We start from the raw sequence: 27,691 nt of genomic DNA, 5'->3' as shown, positions 1-27,691 counted from the left end.
GCCAAGTACTAGGGATGTAACGATTCACTCAACTCCCGATACGATTCGATTCACGATACTGGGTTCACGATATGATTCTCTCACGATTTATTTTACAAAATGGGACTGTAGACAAATTTTTTTGGGGGGAAAAAAACTAGAAAATACTGTACTATTTTCCTTTTATTTTTCATTGTCAAAAGAATTCCTTGATAAACTATTGCAAACACTGCAATTTAACTAAAAATAAATCTTGAATGAAATAAATAAAGGAATGATACAAATGAAAATGAAGCCTATTAATTTAAATTCTGGTTCTATAATAAACAATGCAAAACTGCATAATAGTTCTTTTTCTTTTAAAAGTGCAACTGAAAATGTATTTTGTGCCTTAACAATCGGACTTTAAAAAAAAAAAAAACGTGATTGCACTGATTTACGTCATATTTGTTTGGACCAGCAGAGGGCGCTGGTAACACAGTGGTCGGTTGGCATGCAGATATCTTGCGGTGAAGAAGAGAAGCTATGCTAGCAGACAGGGCTCAACCGTGATACCTATGAATCGATTTTTAACTGCCTTACGATTAATCGTTACATCCCTACCAAGTACTACTCTGACTAACCCAGGTGCTGTGATCAAAACACAGCGCAAAGCTGCGCTATAGACTGCCAAAATAGGGGCCATGATGTCAAAACCGGTTTCATGTGCTCTTTGAGTAAAACCAAATCACATGTTGGTTAGGTCAAACTAAGTTATTAGTCAACATTACCTTAAGTATGATGACTTCAAAGCTTTTTAAAGTCAACCTTGAACAACTGACACCTTCAGCCTGTAGGCATGACTGTTTCAATCGCGTGTGAATGGACTGGGCTGAATCAGGAAACCATGATTTGAATTGCAAACCAGTCATTACCAGTTGGGCCCCGCCTAAGACTCTTCTTCTCCCTCCTCTCATTTCTCTGAATGAAGAGCCTCTACACAAAAACCTCACTCAGCACAGCAGTACAACAGGAAGAGTGCACACACAGTGGCTCAAACCAATAATATTGTAAGGTTTTTGTTCCCTCTAACTTCCCAGTTCTTTGATGATCAGCTTCAAGGAAAGATGCAAGGGTTAAAATGTGAACTACAGACGGTTCTACTATCTTCGTGATTTGGGAGATCGTTGTCATGTTGTAATCCTTAACGATCTAATCTAATCATCATATTGCACACCCTTAACTGGGACCTAATGTCCCTAAAAAATCCCTCAATCCCCCTGTTGGGGTGGCTCCTAAGTCACCCCACAAAACTGGTGTAGACATCTCATGTGAAGAAATCAAGAAACTATTTACAATTCCCAATTTTGGCATGATTCATTCATGTCAACACAATCTGGTTGTTCTTATAGAGTTTCAGCATTCCTACACAGTTCACATCAAATACAGCTCAGTGTACAGTTAACACCACTGACTCTTTCGACCACGGTTTTACATGAGTAGAAATAGGTGGAGCTCTTCATTTTAGAGTTGGCCTTGGTTTCACTTTCAACCAAATCTCATCAAGAACCAGTTCTCCTTTCAGGTCAACAAAATCCAAGGTTTTAGATTCAGCTAAGAGTGAGACACTAGGTGCAGGTGATGCGATTTCAGATGTAGGGAACCAAACCACATCAAGCCTAAAACCCCTCTTCCTAACAGGAATTAACCAAGGAGCCTGTTTCTTTATTACGAACTGTTTACAAAATAACTGCCCCAGCAACTTTGAGGTGCATAGCTAAGCCCACTATGCGGCCTTTGAACCCAATAACGTAGCCGAAAACACTGGCCCAACACTTTGAAGTGTTCAGTACGAACTCTTTTTACGACTCCACATGGGGGAAGAACATCCGTCTTCCCCCTCCTTTACATACAGATACCTTTGGGATACTGTAAGATCACAGAACTGTCCCACTGACCCCTGACCCCCTGTGGTGAAATGTCACAGGAGGACACTTTCCAGGGCTCTTCTCGGAGATGTGTCCCAATGAAGAAGTGAGAACAAAGAAACTATTATGTTTGAAAAGTTACAAATGAAAACATTATTGGTATGGTTTCTGCAGAAATTGAAATTGCAAATATTATCTGTCCTATTCAACTCTTTTCAGATAATTTTATACCCACAGAATGCTTTTTTAAATGTTTCATCATTTAAAAAGTGCTTAAAATTTAAGGTATCTACTGCAACCATATAGTAAAGAAGAGGCATAACATGATTTTTGACATTTATGTTTGAGTAATTACAAGTAAAATTAATTAACCGGTTCCTAAAGTAATAGTAGGCTATTTTCCAGTCGTGTTTGGTATCAAACTCTTTCGTAATACATGATATTTCAAGATATGTCGAAAAGATTATTTGAATATGCTGAACTCATTATTATGGTTTGTGTGTAAATCTAGGAATCATCCCTCCTGTTTGTCATTGTCTCACATACACACACACCCCAGACACACCTACAGGCAGCCAGCTGAGATGCTGGCAACTTTAAACCAATCAACGAAGCTTCCTTCTTGGGAGGCGAGTCTCAAAGATAATCTTTTAAAAGGAAGAAAACCACCCAAAATTTCAGTTTTGGGACGCTGGCGTTTCATGCTCAAGGCGTTTCCCTTCCCCACCTTTTCATTTATTTCATTTTATTTTTAATTGAAACATTTGCTTGGTTCGGACGAATCCAGCATCTAGTGAGGTGCGTAACAGCCGAAAAAGAAGCCCGGCCCGCGACCACTGATATACACTTTTTTCTGTAAATCGCTCACAATTTTCAACAAATGCATAAAATTTTGCTTCAACACTTCTGACTGCTCATTGCTGACATAATTTATTCCAAAATGAATCACAACATTCTTCACATCTCAGCATTTTTCTTCCACAATGTGCAACATCTTGTCAGCCAAGTCTGATACCATGTCATTCTGTAAGCAGATCACTTTCACATTTAACATTTTCTGAGCATTTTTTACAGTCACATCTCCAATGATCAAAGTGTCACATTTCCTTATTGTCTTTCCATGTGGCCTTTATTTTCTTGAAGCTCTCGTCCTCACTGTGCTGTGAGCTTGTATGTTCCTCCTTTCATAAGGAAAAGTCTGCACTGGTGCATTCATCAATAGAGGAAATCTATTCTCCAATTATACATGGAACTGGGCTTGTGGTTCTGTGCATCTTCTTCCTTTCACAGAACTCCATTCCTGTATCTGTGCAGAGAAGTGAGCTGAATCCAAAGCTCTTCTTTGTTGAGGAGAGAGTAAGGGCCAGTCGGTAATGATCTCAGCATGCTGTGGTCTCCAAGAGCGTTCCAAGCAGGTCTCACATCTTGTAGCCTGTCATCATGAACACAATCATCTGAGGCATTTGGTGAAGACTCTCCATTTCCTCACTGCTTCCAAACAGTGGCACAGGAGTTTCAGTTTGATGAAATCCAGAATGGCCACGTTTACATGCGAGCTTTAATTCCTCTTTAACGCAGAATAAAAGTTAATTCTACTTTAACCTGACCTTGTAAACACACAATTCCTAATGCTAATTTAATTCCGAATTAAAGCTAATTCTGAATTAGGTGGCTGGTTTATTCTGTTTTTAATTCTGAATTAGATCAATCCTCTTTCTTGTACACACTTAACTTGGGTAATTCCGCTTTAAGTTCATTTGGATTGTTATGCACTTGCGCGATGACGCGCGGGCAACAACATAATGCAAGATGGTGGCAGCCTGGACTCCAGCCTAGACTATTTTTCTTTAAAATAGGTACAATTTTGAAGCTTTCTATTATGTCATGCCATTGAAATTAGTCGCAAGGGTTACTTTTGATACCAATAGATTGTAATAGTCTTAATCGAGTATGTTTTTATAATAACGGTTTCAGTTTACCCTGGGAAATATAAAAATATTGTTTGAGTTATTATTGTATTTGTGTGTCCATTAAAAAAGGATGGCATGGTTTGTCTTATTTAACAGAAGTTCATCATAATGTAATTTAAAACTGTACATGTTTTAAATGTAGATTTGAAAGTTTTGTGTTGATTGTTACATAGAAATCATTCTCTGACCCAATTTTGTGTTATTAATCCATGTAAATCCGTGTATCATTTTTCTTTATCCTCCCATGACTCAAACTACATGTGCAATAATCCACATCAAAGTGCAATACACTGAACCATATTTATTTATCTCCTAACTGGTCACTTTATATTTTTATATTGTGTGTATGGTAATGTATATAGATTGTTGAGTAGTTTTTTAGTATTATATATTTCCTTTTCCATTAGTTTATTTAAGTGTGTGTTTTATGTCATTCTTGGAGAGCACCTTAATATTGTACATCTATACAATGACAATAAAAGCTTCTATTCTAAAAGGGAGTTTTTTCTCCACTGTAGTTGATGCTTGTTTATGTGGAATTGTTGTTGTTTTTTTCTTAATTTTGCATTTTGTTTTGAGCACTATGATGTGACTTTTTCTTTTAGTTGGCTTTTTATAAATGAAGTTGAATTGAAATTAAATTAAATAAAGACACCAAACAGATGTCTTCCTTTAGTTTCATCATGTTTACAGCCCATTGTATTTGTTTAATATTGTTTTGTGTTGATCTTACAGAACTTAAATTGTACTTTTTTTGACATTACTAAATATTGCCTTTTGTCAACCACTTATTTGTGTCTTTAGCTAGCAAATCAGTATCTATATTACTTGCTTATAACTTAAACAATACTGGTTTAATACTTCTTTGGAACAAAATTGTAGAAGGATTTTTGTAACATTTACTGTTACTGCTCACCAAGGTAAGTTTTAGTGGTTCAAATGTAAATGTATTTTGTATCTGTCATTGTATACTTAATAGGTTAATAACAATATGCCTATTCACAACTGTAACAAAATGTACATTTTTGTATATTTTACTGATGTCATCAATATTAGATTTACGATATATATAGCAATAACGATATTCCTTGAAGCCTATTTTTACTAGATCTGAGCTATAAGCTGTGTTCTTTATTGATTTGTGCACTCCATACAACTATTACAATTAAAATTGGATGCAGAACGGAGGTGGAGAGTTCTCAGACGTGCTCCCACAAGTTTGTGAATAAACGAGTTCAACAGGAGGTAAATTCCTACAACATTTGTTCTGTTTGGAAGAGACAACACGTTTTGTTAGCCTCTCTGGTAAGTAGCCTGACGCTAGTGATGTTTGAGGGCGTGCTTGTGTGCTCCGCTGAAGTGTTTGCGCGTGCATGCGTGTTTGTGTGCGCGCACGCTCCCACCAGTGTTTGTGTGATTTGCGTGTACTAGTGTTTGTGAGAATAGACCATCCTACCTGGGTGAAGATGAACCCCCCCACCCCATGCAAAACTCTTTGAAAATGGCCTCAATCGTTTGTGCTGCTTTCGTTTTTAAGATACAACAAGTTTATTATAAGGTGATGACGTCACTCAATCCCCCACAACGTCCAAACTGAACAAAAATGGTCTCAATTGTTTGTGCTGCTTTAATGCTGGTTTGTGCTGAAAGAATGACGCTAATACTTTACATGCTCTGCACCTGCAATGCCAACAAAATTAAGTAGTCATACTTTTCATCAAGAAAAATATACATTTCAATCTGTGAAACTAAATGAGGAGAGTAAGCATTAAGAGTACAGTCCCTAAAAGCACATTACTGGCCTTACTTTACAGCACTGTGGTACTTATATTTTCTTATTTGTTAACATGCCTGTTGGGTATTTTAAGATAAGGCACTATTCATTTTTATATTACACATTTTTATTTCATCTTATTTAATCTTGCACTAAAGTCTAATGTTATTTTTATTTATTGCTTGATTGATCAAGCTATGTAACAGAAGTGCTCTGTTTAGGGTTGAATGCTAAAATAAGGTGAATAAAATAAATAAGCGACATCCTGGATCTTTTTTTTTTTGCTCTTCTTTATCTTTTTAATGTATTATAGAAGTAGAAGTAGAATCGTAGTTTTTTCTGTGCCAGCTCTATGCTGTGAAAAATTCCTGGTGAGAACCCTGAAGTGAGCAACTGTGTTTGGTGCTTCTGTAGAATTGAAATGAGAGATTATCTGAGATGCTGCTGTAAACAAACTGCTGACATTCACAGTTTCACAGAGTTTTTGTTCGGCCATGATAAAATGGAAAGGCTAAATATTTATTCTTTATTTTCAAAATAGTTTTCTTGACTGTATTTACATTTTTAAAAAATATTTAAATCAAACTCAGTTTTTAAGTGCTACTGTTTCAATATTATCATTATATTTCATACATTATACAAACATTGAATAATTATTCAATAATTAAGTAATAGTGTAAAATCTAATTATTTAAAATGATAACCATCCAACATAGCAGATTGCAAAAAAGTTGTCTTTGGTAGAAGTAGCTCGTGTGCCCGAAAAAGCATGGCACACCTGGCCAAGTAAAATAACTAATTCAAAATAAACTTTAATATCAAAATATAACTAACCAATATCATGCATTCATGTTTGTGATAATTTTTGAAGTGACAATGTTCTAAGGCACAAGGCTTTAATACACCAAAGTAGTAGGGCTGGAATGGCACCCTTTTGTCTCGATTCAACTTAAATTGCGATTCTGATTTTGCAAGTATTGCAAATTCTACAGTGACAATTATCACGATTATTTTCCTTATTCAAACGCATAAGTTGAATCCTAAACATCTAGAAATAAGTCACAGATCCAAAAAACAATGCACATCACTAGTGGTGTAACAATACATCGATCCACATCGATGCATCGATTAATTAAATTAACAATCCAATTACATCGATGCACAATGAAAACATCAATAAACATCGTCATCTTTAAGATAATAGTTTTTATATTGAAATTCACATAGCACGTCTGTTCGTCCGTGCCACCATTTCCTGCGTGGGGATGGTGACATAACGTTGCAAATGCCACGCAAGAACAAAGCCTTGCAACCTCTGCTGCCATCCTAATTTGTACAAGGTACTATGCAGTTGAATTGGGTTGAAGCAGGTTGCTTTACTAGGGGTTTAGCACGCACGTGAGTGCACAGACATGCAAACTTTTAAGCAGTGACAGAGAGTGGTAAGCAGAAAGGAGAGAGTCTGGCTGTGATTGTGTGTGGAAAGGAGGAGCTGCTGCTGCTGCTGGTTCTGCAGCAACACACACACACTTTTCTGACTAAAAAATCACTGCACGTTGTTTGATTGCGTAATTGCGTCACACGCTACTATTCGGCCATGTCAACCGAAGGCCGAATGTGGCATTTTTAGCAATATTCGGCCACCAAATATTCTATATATTATATCTGACTGATTAGTACAGCTAAAAACACGTCAATAGCTCACCATTTCAGTGATGTTGATAGGTTTTCAATGTAGTGAGTCCCGGGACCCACAGGTGGTGATTTGAGTGGGTCCATGGGAAATTCAATGGGTCCCTAATTAAAAAAATGTATTTCTTATATTCTTGTATTTCTTAAATTGTAGTGTTAAACTCTCTTAATAGTGGTATATGTCTATAATTTGCAGATAATTTCATGTATGTTCAAAATGTATCTGAAATCAAACAAATAGAATTCCAAATCTGAAAAGTTTATTCCACAACAACTGTCATAGTGGCAGGTTATATTGCATTTTTGTAGCAACATAAAAGAGCACCAAAATGAATTTCTAAAATTCAAATGAAAACAAAATGGTGTCTGTTATACAAAAATAAATTATCAATAAAAGTGCCGATTTCAACACAAATTTCATCACCATCACAGAGTCAAAAAATAAATTGTCACCAAAATAAGACCAGAATCTTCTTTTCTGAAGATCAACTAAATCAAATGAACTGAGACAATCACTATGAAACTTATAGCACAAAAATTTAACTTAACTAACACAGTGCAAAATCTGTTGGGAAAAATAAAATGATGCAGATATCTTTGTGGTGTATTGTAAGCAGCTAGTTAACTGGCTAGTTGTTGTTGTAGCAGCAAAACTAGCATGTACTCAAGGGGATCACGTCTGCGCTGAAATAATGCGTAAAGGGGTCCGCTGACGGCTAGGTTTATTTTGCAAGTTACTGTGATTTTAAACATAAGTTGTTGATCACAATGTATCGTACCTAGCAACATCACTACTAAGAAGTTTGTATCTTTGACCTAGGGCCATATAAAATCTGTTTTATTTTTTTCTAAATTCCACAGAAAACAAAATAAATACTAATAAATAAAATAAAAAAACTCCTAATTAAACAAAAATGTATGTGAAAAATAAAGTAAGATACAATTAAAAGGTAGAGATAAGTTGTAGTGACATGGATTATTCTGACTGCTCCTTTTTAATTATTTATATGTCATATAAAGATTAATGCCACCCAATTTCTTCTCAGGGATCAATGGTTTACTGAATCTGAGCAGGTTTAATGATTAAGTTCTGATCAACTTAGTTTAAATTAACCTAATTTAAATTATCCTATCTTCTGTAGCTCTGATGAGATGTTGTTCGAATGTAACATTCGAATAACGTTGCTCCAATGGACTTTTATTTTGTAAACCGGAAGTTCCCATTGAAACGTTTGTACTTGAGGTAGCTTGCTGACTTTGAATGTGAACCTACAAGGCACGGCCTAAAGGCTGGAATAAAAAGAACTAACAACACAGACTGAGTTATTCTTAGTTAACCAGAAACAACAGTTCAAACACTGAGCAGGTGAAGATGATTAACGCTGATCACGTTCTCACGGAGCTCCGCTGCGATACACGAAAAACGGACCGAGCTTTCAGGGGGGAGGGCAGTGCACTTAAACATTTTTGAAATGAAATCCACGTTAACTGTCTAGTTGGCTAAACTAGCATGTACTCAATGGGATCTTGTCTGCGCTGAGTTAATGCGTAAAGGGGTCCGCTGACGGCTAGGTTTCTTTTGCTAGTTACTGTGATTTTAAACATAAGTTGTGTTTCACAATGTGTCGTTTTTCATGGGAATAATGAGGTGCATCCCTGGGACGCATGGATAGTGAATTTACTGCGTCCTTTTAGATTTTTATGCGTCAGGGACGCAGGACGCGTACCAAGCAACATCACTGCACGTAAATTACAGTTGTTCTGCTAATGCTCGACTTGTCAATTGTCAGACCTAAAGCGGAATTGAATAAAGCCGAGTAAACCTGTTTTCCATGTAAACCTCAATTCGGAATTACTTTCCATGTAAACACTAATTCCAAATAATTAAATTTAGAATAATTAATTCTGAATTAAAGAACATCTTGTAATCATGGCAAATATTAAGTACAGGTACTTCAAGGCAAGAAGAGGTTGACAGTGCTTCTTGAAAACCTGTAAACTGAGATTTTGAATTCATAGAGATATTTAAAAAGGGGCGTTTTTCAAGTGTCTAAAGAAGAAAGGTGTTGCTGCTGCAAAACCAGGAACCAAAGGTCTCCCAGCTCATTCTATGCATGCTGACAGGATGTAGTATTGTCATGTATGGCTACTTTGAAAAGTATCAATGGAGCCTCACTGTTTACATTCCTAAAGAAAATCATGGTGAACCAGGGAAAGGTGTCAGTACTGCAGAAGACTTTATTGAAGACACAACTCTGGCCATAAGAACTAGAAACCCTTGTGTTGGTGAGGTAGATTTATATTGCTACTAAAAAGTTCCTGTGGATGTCAAATTGCATCTGGAATAGATAGGACAGAAAGCCAGTCCAACTGTTTGCATATTTGAGGAGGGCCTTTGAGGAGAAGGCTGAAATTTTGCTTGACAATATATTGTCAACATTACCAAACTTACAACTAATGTAACAATAATATGTCATAATAATGCAAGAATACTTTCAAATACAATAAACGTATATTTCTCATGGGGATTTCTACTTTGGCGCACATCATCACTGATGATGACAGCAGCCTTTCCTAGCAAACACTGTTGCCATTCAACATGTGACAACAAAATATAAACTATGTCTTATACTTAAACTCAGTGTCTGCTGACTTTCTGTTAAGCTCATAACAAGTCATGTTTGTAGACAAAATGTTGAACTTAAGCTTTAAAATGCACCGTACCAGCCTGTTTTAAGGCCTCCACCATCATTCCTGTCCCTAAAAAGCTGAGGATCACAGGACTTAATGTCTACAGACCCGTCGCTCTGACATCTGTGGTCATGAAGTCCTTTGAACGCCTCATGCTCTCCCACATCAAGGACATCACCGACCCCCACCTGGACCCCCTGCAGTTTGCTTACAGATCCAACAGGTCTGTAGACGATGCTGTAAACCTGGCTCTCCACTTCATCCTCCAGCACCTGGACTCCCCAGGCTCCTACGCCAGGATCCTGTTTGTGGACTTCAGCTCTGCTTTCAACACTATAATCCCAGCTCTCCTTCAGGACAAGCTTTCCCAGCTGAACGTGCCAGACTCCACCTGCAAGCGGATCACAGACTTCCTGTCTGACAGGAAGCAGCACGTGAACCTCGGAAAAACCATCTCTGCTCCCCGGACCGTCAGCACTGGATCTCCTCAGGGCTGTGTTCTTTCTCCTCTGCTCTTCTCCCTGTACACCAACAGCTGCACCTCCTCTCACCAGTCGGTCAAACTCCTGAAGTTTGCAGACGACACGACCATCATCGGTCTCATCTCTGATGGAGACGAGTCTGACTACAGGTGGGAGACAGACCGGCTGGTGTCCTGGTGCAGCCAGAACAACCTGGAGCTCAACGCTTTAAAGACAGTGGCGATGATAGCAGACTTCAGGAAGAACCCAGCCCCCTCACCCTGGGAGACTCTACAGTGAGCTCTGTGGAGTACTTCTGCTTCCTGGAGACCATCATCACTCAGGACCTCAAGTGGGAGCCTTATCAAAAAAGCTCAGCAGAGGATGTACTTCCTGCGGCAGCTGAAGAAGTTCAGTCTGCCAACAAAGATGATGGTGAACTTCTACAGCTCCATCATCCAGTCCATCCTCTGCTCCTCCATCACCATCTGGTACGCTGCAGCTACGGCCAAGAACAAGGCCAGACTGCAGCGCATCATCCACTCTGCAGAGGAGGTCATCGGCTGCAATCTGCCCTCCCTCCAGGACCTGTACGCCTCCAGGATTTTGAGGCATGCAGGAAAGATTGTGGCCGACCCCTCCCACCCCGGTCATAAACTGTTTCAATCTCTCCCTTCTGGAAGGAGGTTTCGGTCCATCAGGACCAGAACCTCCAGGCACAAAAACAGCTTCTTTCCCTCTGCCACCATCCACATGAACACACCCCAAGTCACCCACTGAACCCCCCCCCAACCCGATCACCACCTCCATGATGACATTATCTGCTGCACTGTGTGTGTGTGTGTGTATATATATATATATATATATATATATATATATCCTTTATATTTATCATTATTATTATTATTATTATTGTTTCTGGGTTGTTCGTTGTTTTTGTTTTTTTTTGGTTTGTTTTGTGCACCAACTACCAAGACAAATTCCTTGTACTGTCCTTAAAACTGTACATGGTCATTAAAAACAATTCTGATTCTTTAAAAGGCACAGTTTTGCATTCACACAGGAATGCAACAGATTGGCTAGCTAAGGGGTTTATGGCAACATGTGGCTCTTTGACTATTTTGATGTGGCTCCCTATAGTTTAAAAAAAATATATTGAAATAAAGTTTTTTTTTTTTTACAAAGCCCATTAATGATTATTGACAAATATAATCATAACAATATTCATCTCCAGTATTATAAGGTTTAATACAATATTGTTTTATTTGATATTATTTAAATGTTTTTTTTAAAAAATTATTTCCATGTGTTTCTTGTATATATATTATTTAAGGCAATATCCTATTCAGTTTAGCTCTAAAAAAAAAAAAGTGTATGCGTTTTTTTGTTTTTTTTTTTAAGTGCCAGTTTAAGCACAGTTTAAGCACCGGAATCGTTTAAAAAAAATAGAGTAGGCACCGGTATAGGATAAAACCCAACCGATACCCAACCCTAATCAGAAAGATTCAGTGCGAGCAAGAACAATTTAATGTTAACAATTTCATTGTTCCACCAGCTCTAATGTGACAGAGCTCAATTTTGTGGCGGCATGAAGCTTATAAAACCGGGAAAAATCCACAATTTACCCATGTCATTGTTCAAGCCACAGGGTTCAAAGCATGAGAAAAAAGTAGCAGCTTATAGTCCGGAAATTACGGTAATTGTGATTTTAAAAATGTATCATTTGACGGCACCAATAGTTAAAATACTAAGCAGTCAGTACAGGATGAAATTTAAATGGGTGTTTTTGGTTCAGTTTTTTTTTTTACCATTTTGGGCAGGAATCAGCTGATTCGGGCAACAATGTCGAAGCAACCTGAAAGCATGTGGTGGTTTCTCACTTCCAGATATGATAAATTGTTCTGTGTCACACAGTTCAAAAGTGAATGCGAAGCAAGTCAGGTTTAGGTTAAAAAAGAGGCATTCTGGTCCAGTCCCAGGCTTTGGTTACCTTCGTAAGAAATCAAACTCAATTTTTGCTAAATGGAATGTCTTTTGACATTCAGATTAAATCAAAAGAAGTTGTAAATAAAATTAAGACACCTTGACAGTAGAATTACTTCAAAGTCCTTACCATCACCCAGAAGAAGCATGCACCATGCAATGGAAAACCACAGCACTAACTGAAGAATTAAAGCAGATCTTATTTCCTTTATTTCCGGATCTATTGAGCAGTGATCGACTACAGCGAAGATAAAAACTATTTTGGATTAAATACACCCTCAAATGTAAAATCAATTCTCCGTAGAATAAATATCAAAACAAGTTTAAAATGTGAGATCTGTTGCGTTCTCATGTAGGGCTTAGCCTATATTTCACATTCTCTGACTTGTAGACTGAAATATATACAGGTATGTAGTATATAATTTATTATTATTATTATTATTATTATTATTTATAAATGACTGAAAATGTGGTAATTCTCAGTGTTAAGAGCCTGGGAAGAACAGCACAGAGTTACAGCTAAACTGTAACTTTGAGTAAACAATTACAGCATACTTTAACCTACACACTGCCACATTTGATCGCAAGCAGAGGTGTCCTTTTCTTCTCATGGCTGCTGAGCATTGCTTAAAATTTGTGTGTCTGCAAGTACCATTACATTGTTTTTTTAGCAAAAAAATGGTGAAACTCGGTTTTTTCTTCACTAAAACAGGGCCTAAAATTAAGATTTTAGGGCGGTAATGACGCCCTGACTGCACCCCCACCCTTCCAACTACACCTAGTCGAGACTCGCACATGAGCCATAAAGCATTCTGAGACATAACTCTCCAACAAAACACACTTTAAACTCTTAATTTGATTAGTTAAAATACCAGATACTGAGAACACAAGCAACAGTTGAACTCACCCTTACTCACGTCTGAAACTTGGCTTGTAAAAAATAAGTCCACAACAAATGTCCCGCTGCGCACGTCCAATCAAGCACCAGGTGGGGAAAAGAAAAAGTCAATAACAAAAAGCACACACCTTTCAGGACCCCTGTCTATGTCTATCCTAGAGCAGCTTCACTTTATTCTTCGAGTCCACTGATGTAATCGGGAGCGCTGTACAGTCACCGCGACCTTTGTCTCGCTTCCTATATATTCTCCGCCTTGTACCTGTGCTGTCACAATCCTGCGAGACTCAGAAAGGGTGCGGCTCCTCGGTTTGCCTTTCACCCGCCGCTGCTGCTCCTAAACCGGCTCTGTGCTCGCTGAAGAGCCGCCCCGGGGCACAGACCTGGCCGACCAGGGCCCGCCCTCAGCTGCTCCCTGTTTGCAAAAAAAAAAAAAAAAAATGCAGGACAGCCAATGGCACAAAGGCTGTCAGATGAATGACAGATAGGCAAAAGTGCGCTCTCGAGCGGTTTAGAACAGAGGCCTCAAACTCATTTTAGTTCAGGGGCCAAAAAGGAAGTTTGATCTTAAGAGGGCCGCAGATTTTAGGCTGGAAAACAAGCAATTTCAACATTAATGTCCCCAAGTTTGCACTTTGGCGTATAAATTATACATAAAATATATAAATTGGCCACAATATCCAGTCAACAAGTGACAAATATTTAAAGATAAATAAATGAAAATGAGTCATCATTATTTTAAAATAATCACAAACAAAATCAAAAGTGACAAATATCAGTCTCTGCAGGATCCCTTTAAAAATGTGACAATTTTTAATTTAATTTGGGGATAATTATGTGAATTAATTTGAGAACAAAAAATAATTCCTTAAAGGTATTGTAGACAATGTGCTCGTGCCTGGTGCGGACCGGGTCCTTTGAAAATGGATTTTCACTTACCGGTGGCGAGTCTGACATAGTGGGAAAAGTGCAAATCTTCTTTTGTAAGGAAAGCTTGTATGACCGATATCCACACCAACTTGTAGACAGAGATGTGCACGAGGAAAACGGGGCTCGTGCACGCTCTCCCGCACACGTAGGCGTGTTGTGCATGCGCGTTTTTTTTTTTTTTTTTTTTTTCTCAAAATGTGGAGAGGGCGTTTCTTTTTTAAACATCGTCCACAATACCTTAATTCCCCCTCAAACCCCCGCAACCTGATTACCTTATTGGAAAAAAAAAACAATATAACCTCACTGAACTGGAAAAATTGACAATATAACCGTGCCTGCTACTGTAGCAACGCAGTTCTTAAAATGTAGAGCTCAAATGTGCTTTTACCATTATTGCATTACTTACTTTGGCCTTCACGACACATCTGTTGTTGATTACTCTATCCACACACCAGCCTCCAAACCTTTATAAGTTAAGACAATATCTGGATACATAATAGACGGAAGACTCTCTGGGTCGTCAATGATGCAAGACGAGGGAGCCAACTCGTATGGATCTAGACCACCAATAAAGCCTAACTTTTCTAAGGCTATTAAATGTAATTATATTAGGTCAATAATGCCACATGCACCAGTAGCATGATGTGAATTATGTTATTATTATCACACTAGAAAATTAGTTAAGAGTTGCTGCTATCAACAATTCAACCTGACAAGAAATGGGTCTAACAAATTTGGATGTTGTCCAGATTTTTGCCTCAAAGATCCTGGTTTAACGTCGCTAACCACAAGCGTCTCCTTTCCTATGATCACTTTTTTAGGCCCAAGCGCTACAAGCTGGCGAAGGGCCTCTTGCTTTCATAGTGGCCACACTACGCATCATCACCAAAACCCCCTCTATCTCCCACATCAGTCCTGTTCTCCACCAGCTCCATTGGCTCCCCATTCAATTCATGCATCCACTTCATGATCTTTCTGTTAACTTTTAAGGCCATTTACCACACTGCCTCCCCTTACCTGACGGATCTCATCCACGTCTACACTCCATCTCGCTCCCTAAGATCCTCTTCTCCCCCAGCCCGCCTAACCACTATGGCTCTGGAACTCACTACCTCTGGATCTCAGGAAGAACTCATTCTCACAATTACATTTTTTATTTTACCCCTAAGGAAGGGTAAGAAACACTTTGTTAATAGGAGGATATAAAAAGAGAGGGCAGCGTTACATCTGGGTGAGGGGGGACAGGAAGGAGAGACTCAAGGTAAGAGATGGAAAGGGTGGTTAAGAATTGATTATTTTAAAGTGAGAGTGAGGTGTGAAGTTGTAGTTGTGCATATTGTGTTGTGTATTCAAGCCATTCTGGTGACAAGTGTGAAGCATACAGTTGTGTGCGAAAGTCAGGGCACCCCTTTAAAAACAGCATATTTTATATATTTAAAAAGTTATATTCATATTTACTGTCTCTCTGGTATATGTGAAAAAAAGACAATATTGTCAGGAAACATTAATGCATAGTTACATTTTATTTTATAAATTGAACAAAATTACAAAAATGAAAAACATAATTTTGGCATGTGCAAAAGTCGGGGCACCCTGAGAGTTTCAAAGTGTCAGATTCTTTTTACAAGCTCAGACCTCTACCAGCTCATTGGTCCTGAAGCATGTGTCAACAATTGTCATTAGGGAGTGCCAGCTGGTGCCAATTTGAGGGTTTCTTAAATACGGCGACTCCACAAACCTTGTACAAACACTCAGCAACCATGGGTTCCTCTAAGAAGCTGTGTAAGACAGAAAAAATGAAAGTAATTGATGCCCACAATGCCGGGGAGGGCTACAAGAAGATAGCAAAGCGTTTTCAGCCTGCAGTTTCCACAGTGCGAGGCATAATTAAGAGATGGCAGGTGAGGGGAACTGTGGAGGTCAAGAAGAGATCTGGAAGACCAAGGAAACTCTCGGAGAGAACAGCTCGTAGTCTGGTCAGAAAGGTAAACCAAAACCCACATTTGACTTCAAAAGACCTCCAGGAAGATTTAGCAGACTCAGGAGTGGTGGTGCACCCTTCCACTGTGCGCCGATACTTGCACAAACAAGACCTTCATGGAAGAGTATGTAGAAAAACACCTTATCTACGACCTCATCATAAAATACAACGTCAAAAATATGCAACAGAACATCTACAGAAGCCTGATGACTTTTGGAAACAAGTGCTGTGGACTGATGAAGTTAAAATAGAACTCTTTGGCCACAATAAGCAAAGGTATGTTTGGAGAAAAAAAGGAGCAGCATTTCATGAAAAGAACACGTTGCCAACTGTTAAATATGGGGGTGGATCCATCATGCTTTGGGGTTGTGTTGCAGCCAGTGGGACAGGAAACATTGCTCGGGTGGAGGGAAGAATGGAGTCAATTAAATACCAGCAAATTCTGGAGGCAAATATCACAGCATCTGTAAAAAAGCTAAAGCTGAAAAGAGGATGGCTTCTACAACAGGATAATGATCCTAAACATACCTCCAAATCCACCATGGACTACTTCAAGAAACGCAAGCTGAAGGTTTTGGAATGGCCTTCACAGTCTCCCGACTTAAACATTATCGAAAATCTGTGGGTAGATCTTAAAAGAGCTGTGCATGCAAGACGTCCTAGGAATATTGCAGAACTGGAAGCCTTTTGCAAGGAAGAATGGGGAAAAATCCCAAATAATAGAATCCAGAGACTTGTTGTTGGCTATAAGAAGCATTTACAAGCTGTGATATCTGCCAGAGGGGGTGTTACTAAGTACTGAAGGTACTGATGCTGTAGGGTGCCCCGACTTTTGCACATGCCAAAATTATGTTTTTCATTTTTGTAATTTTGTTCAATTTATAAAATAAAATGTAACTATGCATTAATGTTTCCTGACAATATTGTCTTTTTTGCAATATACCAGAGAGACAGTAAATATGAATATAACTTTTTAAATATATAAAATATGCTGTTTTTAAAGGGGTGCCCTGACTTTCGCACACAACTGTAGGTATAATGGAGGTGGCTGTGGACAGAGGGAAGGACTGAGTGATAATACCTAGGAAAGGTATTTGGGATCAACGTGTCTAAGGTTAAGCCCAGTACGAGTTTATCCCACAGCCCAAGACATGCCAGTGCATCGTAGACCAATGTACAGTATGTGCAAAAACCGCCCAAGCAGGGGCCATCCCATGCCGCACCCACAGGTATGCAAGGGCACGGTCCGCGCCACCCGCCCCAAAAGACCCCCACCAGGACCAGCCCAGCCAGCCTGCCAAGTCCGCAGAACCCCAAGAGCACCCTTCCCCCGGGACCGGGAACCACCAAGGGCGAGCCCCCGGACGAAGCCCCCCGGGAGGTGCCCCCCCATCCCAGCCCACAAACTGGCCACAGTCCAGCAGGACCGCACAGCCCCAGTATGGGCGTGTGGTGCAACGAGTGAGTAAGCCAGACCAGCTGGCAGTGAAGTGAAGTGTCCATGTAGGAGGCCTGTCTGGTGTGAGCCTGGCCCGTCCGCATGGTGGGCCACCGGAGAGGGTAGATGGCACAGACGGGCACACGGTACCACGGGCCCCAGGGATACGCCGAGCAGCACAGCCGGAGACTCACCCCGCGGCACCCCCCAAACCAAGCCAGCCCCACAGAGCACGGCGGCGTCCCCCACCCCCCCGGGCACCAGCCACATTCCCCAGCAGGCCAGGGGGCGACCCCCGCCGCACGCCGGCCCAAAGTGGCTCACTACGCCGCAACAGGGAGTGGCCGAGCAGGAGAGAAGCCCGCCCCCACATCAGGGCCAACACAGGCCCGAACGGCGCCACGATACAACGCCCCCCACGACGAGAGAAAAAGCCATTAACCGCCCAAGCAGGGCCACCTCGCCAGCCACGGCCCGATAAGCAGTCACTTAAAACTTCACAATAATTATGAAGACTGCCACCAAACAATGAACTTGACATTGAGGTTCTTCATTTTAAAATGTGATGCTATATAGCTATCTGGGTTCAGCTCATTTAATTATGTCCACATTTGTCAACAAAGCCACTACTGACTAATTTTGCCACTCAAAATACAACGGTTTGAATTATTTGTTGATGATATCAATTCTTTGTTCCATGAAATGAAATCCATTAAGCCCGTAAAGTTCCATGACTGTTTTCCCCTTACACTTTTTCAGAGTTAGAGCTGATCAAGGAGTAGAGAATGTCGACGTAGCATGGCTAATGTCCTGTGTTCGTTGAACTGGAAATAGGAGCTTCATCGCTGGGAAAAGTGTACACAATCATAGGTAGAGTTTATCAAACGGCATTGTACTTAGCGTTAGCAATTGTTTCCAACTAGTTAAACATATTAAATTAAACTAATTAAACCCGTATTCATGAGGAATCCTAAGGCAAAAAGTAGCTCTTAATGACATCATTCTTAAAAAAGTCTTAGATTTCCTACGATTATAAGATATTTATTAGAATTTTTCCTTGGTAAGATAAAAGGAATTTACAAAGCACCGTAGGCCTTAAAAGAGTTGGTGGACTTTTTATATGTATTACGGTGATTTGTTGACAAACTACTGGCTAGCTCGTGCAGGGATAGTGTTTATGGTTGATTTCATCAGCACACATGCAAATCAGTCGCTTTTCGGCAAAATTCGCCATTTTGAACTCGAAATAGGCCATTCACGTGAATCGTATATATCCAATGAGTTTTTTCTATGGGGAAGGAATCATTTAATCGACCAATAAAAATTTAAACCAATGTTCAACGCTAAAAGTGACATAATGGGAAGTAAATGCCGTCATCATGAAGGGGCCATTCATTCATTTGCCCGTCCCGCACCCCTCCCGCTACAGAGCTAAACACGTTGAATCGGCCACCTGCAACACCGACTAAAGTGCCAAAAAATCTATGCAACTTGTCACGCATCCTAAATACAGAGCCGAGTAGTTCCCACTTAACTTTTGTGTCTCTGAAGCTACACCGTTTCTGGTGAAGCTACAAACGGGGAGGGAAGGGCTCAGCAGCCTCCGTCAGCTTCACCTGCTCACAATGTTTAATATGAACAGCATCTCATCAGAGCTACAGAAGATTTGTGAGAACAAGTTGTGTTTTTGTGGACGAGACCATCGATACCAGAGATTGTAAAGTCTGAAACATCGCACATTCATGATAACTTGATAGCTTCTAATATTCAGGCCCCTAGTGGTGAAATAACTGATGCATCTTGTGTCTATTTTTGTCTAATCATCTGGAATATTATCACCAGGATCATTTGAATAAAGTTCATCAAAACTTAAACCTAATCTGATTCAGTAAACAATTGACATTGGATGACATAATGCTGCTTTCATACATCTTCATATGACATATTGTAAATCAATAAAAAGGAGCAGTCAGAATAATACATGTCAGTACAATCTATAGCTACCTTTTAATTGGGTCTTACACATGGTTTTAAATTACACTTTTATTTTGACAGTTATTTCACCCTATGATGAGTGCAGTGCAGCTGAGAACAAAGCAAAAACAGTGCAGAAAGAGAGTGTCTGGTAAAAAGCTCATGGATCAACAAAGAAAGCAAGAGAGGCTTGTCCAGAAACAAAGCACATGATAACTTTTAAAATGACTATAAAGCCAGTAGCTCAGCAGCAGTGGTGTTGAGTAACAATGCGAATAACTGTACAAATGTTTGGTACTTGTACTTTAACGTCCCAATTCTTCATATATATTGTGTTTTTCACAAACGACAACTTGAGTGGCGTGAATACATGTTTTTTTGTGCTTGAAGAAAACAGTGTACTTTGCTCTATTGTACTCTTCAGAGTGTTCAAGATCAATTTCTCAAGGGGAAGATCCCCCCCAGACCCCCTACAATGGATTTTTTTGTTATCTTTTTTCATGTCTTTGGTGTTTGCATGTCTGCGTCAGGGATGAGCGGACTTTTCTCACAATGCATAGTAACATAACACCTCATCACAACACCTCGCTATGAGGAAAATGCAACAGTGTAGCAAACTTGGCTCTGTTAGTAGTGTCAGACCATTATAGCACTTTGACAGTCTCAAAATGTTCTGTGATTTGTATACTCCCTGTCAGGGATCAAGGGTCAAAGTAGGAAACATACCAAAGCAATTCAAGGTTATGGCTTTTATTTAGCCAAAAAATAGTCAAAAATTCACAAATAAATGAGGCCAAAATAACAAAATGTTAACAGAAGGAACAAACTGAACTCCCACTGAACATGACACAACCCAACAGACCTCCCAAATGACACACAGGGGGAACATTTAAGCTGGCTGATCAGACCAAACGTGAAGGGGGGGACTGGACTGACACATTACAGACATAATTAGATACATAAATTGTTAAGTAAATTAGCTAAATTTAAATAATAAACAAATAAGATTTAGCAAGTAAATTACATGGACAAATAATAATATTAGCAAATTATGTACAAACTGTAAATAATATCAACTTAAATTGAAATCCCAGATCTCCCCTCTTGGCCTGCCAGAGGGGTGGAGCCTGGAAGTTACACCCTGGAGCTGAATGAGTGACAGCTCTCCAATGTGTGGGCAGGGTCAGCCCTCATACTCCCCAAAAGGAGCAAGCATGTCTGAAAATGAATGAATGGATGATGGAAAGATATGTTCACTTTCCACTGGATGCTAACTCATTCCAGGCACTCACGTCTGCATCTCCGCTCTGTCTTACAGCTTGTAACAATGCTTCTGACACTCCTCGTTTGTGCACAAGAAGAGATGCATTGATCTACTGGGCAATGAGCTCCCAGTCTGTCTCCTCTTTATTTAGTGAATCTCAAACCCAGTTTCTGCTCCTCTGTCCAGTGGACTTTCTACTTATTTTTTCTCCATTTCTTTTGTTGTTTTGCTCATTCTGCCAGATTCCAAAACACAGGACAAGATGTTAATATCCTCTTTGTGCGAGCACGTACAAAAGTTGATAAAAGGGCCCGACTCAGGGAACAAGACACCCCCCACAGGGCAAGCAAGGGCCTAGGATGTATCATCAGTAGTGTTCTTCCGGATTATAGGGTGTTTCTGCCATTCACTATACACCCTCCCCAGAGGCGGCCAGCCACAGGGTGATCAGCCCATGGCTTGAATCCCAGGCCCACGTACTGCATGGGTGCCCTGTCCATTGAGATAAGCCTGAGCCGACCGCATACCCCAGCCCACTATTTGGGGGCCCAAGAGGTATCATTCCTCTTCAGCCAGAGCCACTGGCTGCTTCTCTCTGCTGACTCTGATGCAGCTTTGATGGCTGCGCGCTGGCTGTGGCCCCTGACTCCCAGGTCTCTGAGTAGTTTGGTGGTAGATGTTACCACAAACCCTCTGCATCCAACCTCCAATGGGCAGACTTCTGTATTCCAGATGTTGGAATACAGAAGTTCCAGATGTTGTGCTTCTGTAGCTCATTCGGCATAGTGCAGGTGTTTTCGCTCATATGCAAGGGTACGGTGCGCTTGATGATGTAAACCTTCTTTAGGGAGTGGGACCAGAGCATCAGATCAGGTCTTAAGGTGGTGATAGCGATCTCTGCAGGAAACACCAGTTGTTGGCCAATATCTATCAGCATTGTCCAGTCACGTATTTAGCACAGCTGGCCTCTCTCTGACAGTGCAGAGCTGCTCCTGGTTGCTTTCACCCCTTCACCGACAAAGGTATGATCAATGGATTGTAGGCCAGCGCTGATGTCCTTGCGCAGCTGTTGCACCTGGTACCTGTCCTTCAGGCTCGCAACGTAGCACCTTCCGAGGCTTTTGATTGGCTGTTCAGATACTGTGGGGATTGGATCATCACCAATGAAAAACTTCAAGTCAGCAAGCACTCCTTTCACCACTGAGATGCTGCGTGACTTAGATGGCTTGATCTTCATACGGGCCCAACTGATGTTCTCCTCCAGTTTCCTGAGCAACCTCTTGGTGCATGGGATGGTGGTGGTCAGGGTGGTGATGTCATCCATGTAGGCTCTGAGGGGTGGAAGGCGCAGACAAGTGCCGACCCGCTGTCCACCTACAACCCATTTTGAGGCTCGAATGATGATCTCCATCGCCATGGTGAACGCCAGAGGAGAGCCGGTGCATCCGGCCATGATGCCTACTTCCAGGCACTGCCATGAGGTGGTGAACTCAGGGGTTGAGAAGCAGAACTGTAATTCTTCAAAGTAGCCTTTAACTACAGTTGTGATGGTGTTAGGGATATGGAAGAACCTGAAAGCAGTCCAAAGCAGTTCATGGGGCACAAAGCCAAAGGCGTTAGCGAGATCCAGGAAGATGACACGGAGATCCTTTTTCTCCAGCTTTGCCACTTGGATCTGGTGCTAGATCATGCTAGAGTGTTCCAGGCAGCCAGAGAAGCCTGATACCCCTGCCTTCTGTACATTTGTATCAATGTACTCATTTCCTTGTAGGTCCTCGCCATCCTCTGTGCAATGACGCTGAAGAACACTTTACCCTCCACATTAAATAGGGAGATTGGGCGGAACTGGCTGATGTTCTTTGCATCTTTCTCCTTCGGGATCAAGACCCCACCTGCCCTACGCCACACTTTGGGTAAATTAAATCATAGTGAACAATAAGGAAATCACTATAATAATTGGCACATGAACGAGGCTTTGTCCAACTTAATTTAATTTCATCGTCACAACATAAGATTAATTTAATGATTACGCATTTCTTAATGCAGATTAAGTTATATGATAATGTTATTTTACCACTCGTAACCAGTAGCGCATTTTTTTCTCTCTCTTTTTTACAACCGATCACAGCTTTTACCAGACTGCGTCATACCTAACAATGGGAACAACCACACCTTCTCAATAAGATAAAGTTCTCTACTCTGCTTACTCGACCTCATGAAACTTCCTAAATCATATTTAAGCAGACTCCTTGCTAGGAATGTTTAGGCTAAGGCAAGTGCTATCCAGTGTTTGGAATAACGGCATTTAAAATAACAGCGTTAGGTAACAGCGTTTGTTTTTCAGTAACGAGATAATCTAACTAATTACTTTTTACGCCGTTACAACGCTGTTATTGTTACTGAAAGTTAAATGCGGTGCGTTACATGCATTGATTGAATAAACTGTGATCCGAAAGCATCCCTGGCTTCTTACACAGCTGTAGTGAGGAGGTGGGTTAAAAACAAGGTGAGCGATTATGATTGGCTAAGGCGGTGTCATATTCCATGGTAGCCAATCAGAGCCAGTGTTTTTACTCATGTGCCAGCGCACACACACACACACTACAGATTTGATGAAGCAGCAGAGATGGCGAGCGTGGAGCAGTCTGATGAAAAGTTGGCATACAAACACGACTTTAAATTAATTGTGGTCAAAGGCAAGAACGTGCATGTGAAATGTAAATTATATCCAGGAGTGAAGACTTTGTCGACATCCGTTGTAAGCAACTTGAATTTAATGAAGCACCTCACGACGCACGCATCTAAAAAATCTGAATTCTTGGACATTAAGCAACTTATTTTTTTTAACAGTAACGCAAATAGTTACTTTACTTGGTAATGAGTTACTTTTATTATAGATAATTCAATTACTAACTCAGCTACTTTTTGGAACAAGTAGTGAGTAACTATAACTAATTACTTTTTAAAGTAACATTCCCAACACTGGTACTATCTGAGAGGACTCTGAGAACTGTTGTGGATATGGACTTGGATCTTTACCCCCTTACTTCCCAATTATTATTTAACAGACTATAATAAGACAACACACAAGTTTGACATGAAATTGATGTGTGCAGTTGTGATGAATTGCATATTTTTGACTATAGTATCTGAATTTATATCTGCACTTTTAGTTAACATTATTACTCTTTGACAAGCAGACAATTTTACAAGATTTTATGTCAGGTGTTGCTTTCAAGTATAAATATAAGATGATTTGCAAATATTTACATTGTCATTTGTTTCTGTAGGAACTGTACATACCCAATATTGAATGGGAGTCCAGTGGAATGCTGGTGTCCATGACCTATTTGTCGAGAGTGGCCTGGATGAGCAAGACATGGAGAACCTAAGAGCAATCAATCCTCTCGCTCCCTCAGCATGTCATGGGATGGACATTTACAATGCCACACTTGAATATGTGCAGTTTAAATCATTAGAACTTTGTAAATAACACCCACATCTGTGGGCTGGTAACTGTAAAGCTTCCTCTTCTGTAGTTGCTATTGCTAAAAATATATAGATACTTTATATAGAAAATAACAGAATTAATGTTTGTTGTTCAAAAGTCTGATATATGTGCCTGCCTCTTTATAAGACGCACTTGTGTTCTGTGCACAGTTTGAAACCGTTAGTTTAGTCAATGGGATTTTTCTACAAAGAAAATAAAACGTCACAAAAAACATCTAGTCTATTTGTGTCACAAGAAGTGAAGATTATGACAACTGTGTTCCTCTTCTGTTTCCTGACATGTGACAGATGCAAACCTTTTAAATTATAGTTGTCGGAATGATAAATATGAGTGAGATAACAAGAAAACTGAAGCATGATACTAATCAAATGTTTAATTACATTACAGACTTTTTAAAAAACTGTTCTGTTACTTAAACAAGGCAACCAAATTAAAGCACTCAAAGCTTACACATTCAACAGTAGTGTTTGCAACAACACTCAGGAAGAACAAGAACTGTGTTTCAATTTAGTTTAGTTTAAACCAGACCAAACCCTGTGTGACAGGTATTGATTGCAGAGACCATGTCACACTCAAAATCTCCAAAACTGGAATAATGATCTGGCAACTTCAGAGTCTCAAAACATGTTATTGCCCTTGGCAGAACACCACTGGACACCCTCACAATCAGCTCTTTGTGGGGAACCTCCCAACCAACCCAGAACTGCAGGAGTTTTTTTAGACGCTACGAAGTGGCTGTTGAGAAATAGAACAGACCTATGAGATGAATCCTCATAATCCAAAAAGTGGAGACTAGAAAAATTAATGGTGTTTAGGTGAAGCATTTTTAAAAACACACCCTGTTCAATGAAGCTCCTCAAGAACCCCATGATCTTCATGACTGTTTCAACTGAGAAGTCGTCCTCATCATCAGAATCAAGGCTACCATTCAGCTCGGGCCATCTGATCTGATCAAGGATCATCTACAAGGAAGAAACTTGGACTTATTCACTCGTAAACATGCATAGTGTTCATTGCAAATTAGACAACAATAAAATCTATAGCAGTGTTCCTCAAACTTTTTCAGTCCAAGGACTACTAAACCAATAAAAGAAAAACACAATTTGAAACTATGCAAGACCTGTATTCGCAAAGCAAATACGTATTTGGTAACTGAAAATTTAATTTGCAAAATTTGTGGGAAAAAAATCAATATCAAACTGGTTAAAAGTACACATTTCAAATTTGTAAAAACTGTTCATGTGAGACATCTTATGTGTATTTTGTTGGTGAGTAATGTCCCTTAATGTTGTTTTTTTTACTAATTAAATTGAAAATAATAATGCAGGAAAAACAAAAGGCTGACCTTGACCTTCAGTCAAGGTCACACATTGAAAGGAAATGTTATTTCAGTGGTACTAGTCTGAGCACTGTATCTCAATTTGTTGCAGTTATAGGGTAAATATATATATATATATATATATATATATACAGTGTGTGTGTATATATATATATAAGGCAGTATAAACTTTGTATATTAGAGTTATTTGCTTTTACTTTTTATTGAGCTTTTCACAAATGTAAGCATTGAACTTACGATAAATATTTCTAAAGATATGGAAAATTTTGGTTTTTGACGCGACTTTGACCTTGAAACTTTGGCACCAAAAAGGTTGACTGCACATCCTTGACATTGCTCCTATGAGATCACATATGTGTCAACTCATTAGTGCTGCAATAATATCCTAAGAGGAGTTCTATTCTAATCTTCAATTGCCAAATACAATTATATAGTTTTGGATTTGATTGTAAACAGTTTAAAAAAGATAAGAAAAAAAATTTTACTATTTTTTTTATGTATTTGCCAAAATATCCAACTGAAAACAAGGGGCCACAAGAGGACTCTTTGAGAGAGGCTGGTCGGTAGTGATCATTGAACAACCCTTAATAAATTGTACAAGCAGTGAAGGGGACATAATATAGCTTTGGTGAATTATCAATATACTGAAAACTGATTTCATATTAGCAAAATTAACAATTACTAAATGTAAGCATGATACAGCACTCACCAAGATTAATGTGAAATCCTGTTCTTAATTTCAACATTACTGATGCCGAATGACACCAAGCCCTACTGCAGCATCCCCTGTAAAAAAAATATATATATTTTTTTATTATTGAAGTGTCACAGCAGTATTATTATGTTGGAAAAAAAACAAAACAAGGTTCATCACAAGTAAACGCAATCCTTTCAAAATAATAAAGCTTTTACCTTCAAGTCTGCAACTTAGTGGTGCGGCCCAATAAACATTTTGCTTCTTTTGTAGAAACTCATGTAAGACCTGTCCTGGTCTGTCCGCAAGTCAATTGTGAAATGGTTCTCCTTGAAACTGCTGTTCCTCTGCAACAGCTCAGAAAAGCTTTACTGCTCTCAGTGAATCTGCCAGTCTGCAAATATACCATGTACTCACAACCAAATCTTGCTTTTCATAAACTTGTGAAAAGAAATCACAATAAATGCAAATGACAAATACGTTCCGCGAATTGAGGGTGGAACATATAAAACTAAATTAAAAATAGTCTGGGCGTGATAAGAATATAAGGATTAGTTAATTACCAACTTATCCAGTGGTGATGAAGTCGAGGACGTGCCTGCAAAGGATGCGCTCGCCAAAGACATGCTGGCAAAGGATGCGCTCGCCGAGGACGCGCTCGCCGAGGACGTGCTTGCCGAGGACGTACTTGCCACATGATAATTCACATCATGGCAACTTTCAAAAAAAAAGAGGCAAGAGCTAGTTGGTTTTGACAAGATCTGCCATGACTTAGCCAATCTCTTTATATACAATGAAAAGAAAAAAAATATCTTTAAAAGACTACCTCTCCCCACAGAGGGTTGCATGGATCTCCAGGGTCCCTGTCGGGTAGAGTTGGCTACAGATAGGGCATGGAGCCATTGAGGATATGAAGCAGCTGTGTGATGAGCAGTCATCTTCACAAGATGTATGAAAAGAAAAAAAAAAAAAATAAGTAACGTGTCTGTAGTAGAAAATAACAAAATCCAACAGTAAAGATTCAAGATTGTTGTTTATTGTGGGTAAATATATAAACTAACAGACAAGACAGGAAGTTAGAATACTTATCATACACAAATTGACATGTTTGAAACCTAAAGGAGGAGGGAGTTAAAGAAAAAAGAAAAAACTATTTAGTCCCAACCCTTCTCTCTAGTTTATATTATATTCTATTTGCTTTGGGTCTC

The 27,691-nt window shown here is 39.6% G+C and overlaps 1 protein-coding gene and 1 long non-coding RNA gene across 5 annotated transcripts in view; both read right to left on the bottom strand.

Annotated features, from left to right (window-relative positions):
* The window catches only part of LOC114467062 (lysophosphatidic acid receptor 2-like), a 31,787-nt gene extending 18,062 nt beyond the window's left edge, over positions 1-13,725 (bottom strand). For 2 of the 4 annotated variants that reach the window (XM_028453067.1, XM_028453075.1), the window contains exon 1: positions 13,365-13,724. The gene's annotated coding sequence lies outside the window, so the exon portion shown is untranslated. Of the gene's footprint in view, positions 1-13,364 lie in introns of all 4 variants that reach the window. The other 2 variants (XM_028453084.1, XM_028453093.1) reach the window with 2 other exon arrangements.
* Positions 13,726-25,288: 11,563 nt separating this feature from the next.
* Positions 25,289-27,241, bottom strand: LOC114462134 (uncharacterized). The gene is made up of 3 exons (XR_003673917.1): positions 26,702-27,241; positions 26,499-26,575; positions 25,289-25,412 (listed from the first exon to the last, which is right to left on the bottom strand). It is a non-coding gene; the product is annotated as an uncharacterized LOC114462134 (long non-coding RNA).
* Between the last annotated feature and the right edge of the window lie 450 nt (positions 27,242-27,691).

Source organism: Gouania willdenowi, chromosome 1 (genome assembly GCF_900634775.1).
Source record: "Gouania willdenowi chromosome 1, fGouWil2.1, whole genome shotgun sequence".
Lineage (NCBI taxonomy): Eukaryota > Metazoa > Chordata > Actinopteri > Blenniiformes > Gobiesocidae > Gouania > Gouania willdenowi.
This window is presented reverse-complemented; position numbering and strand designations above follow the sequence as displayed.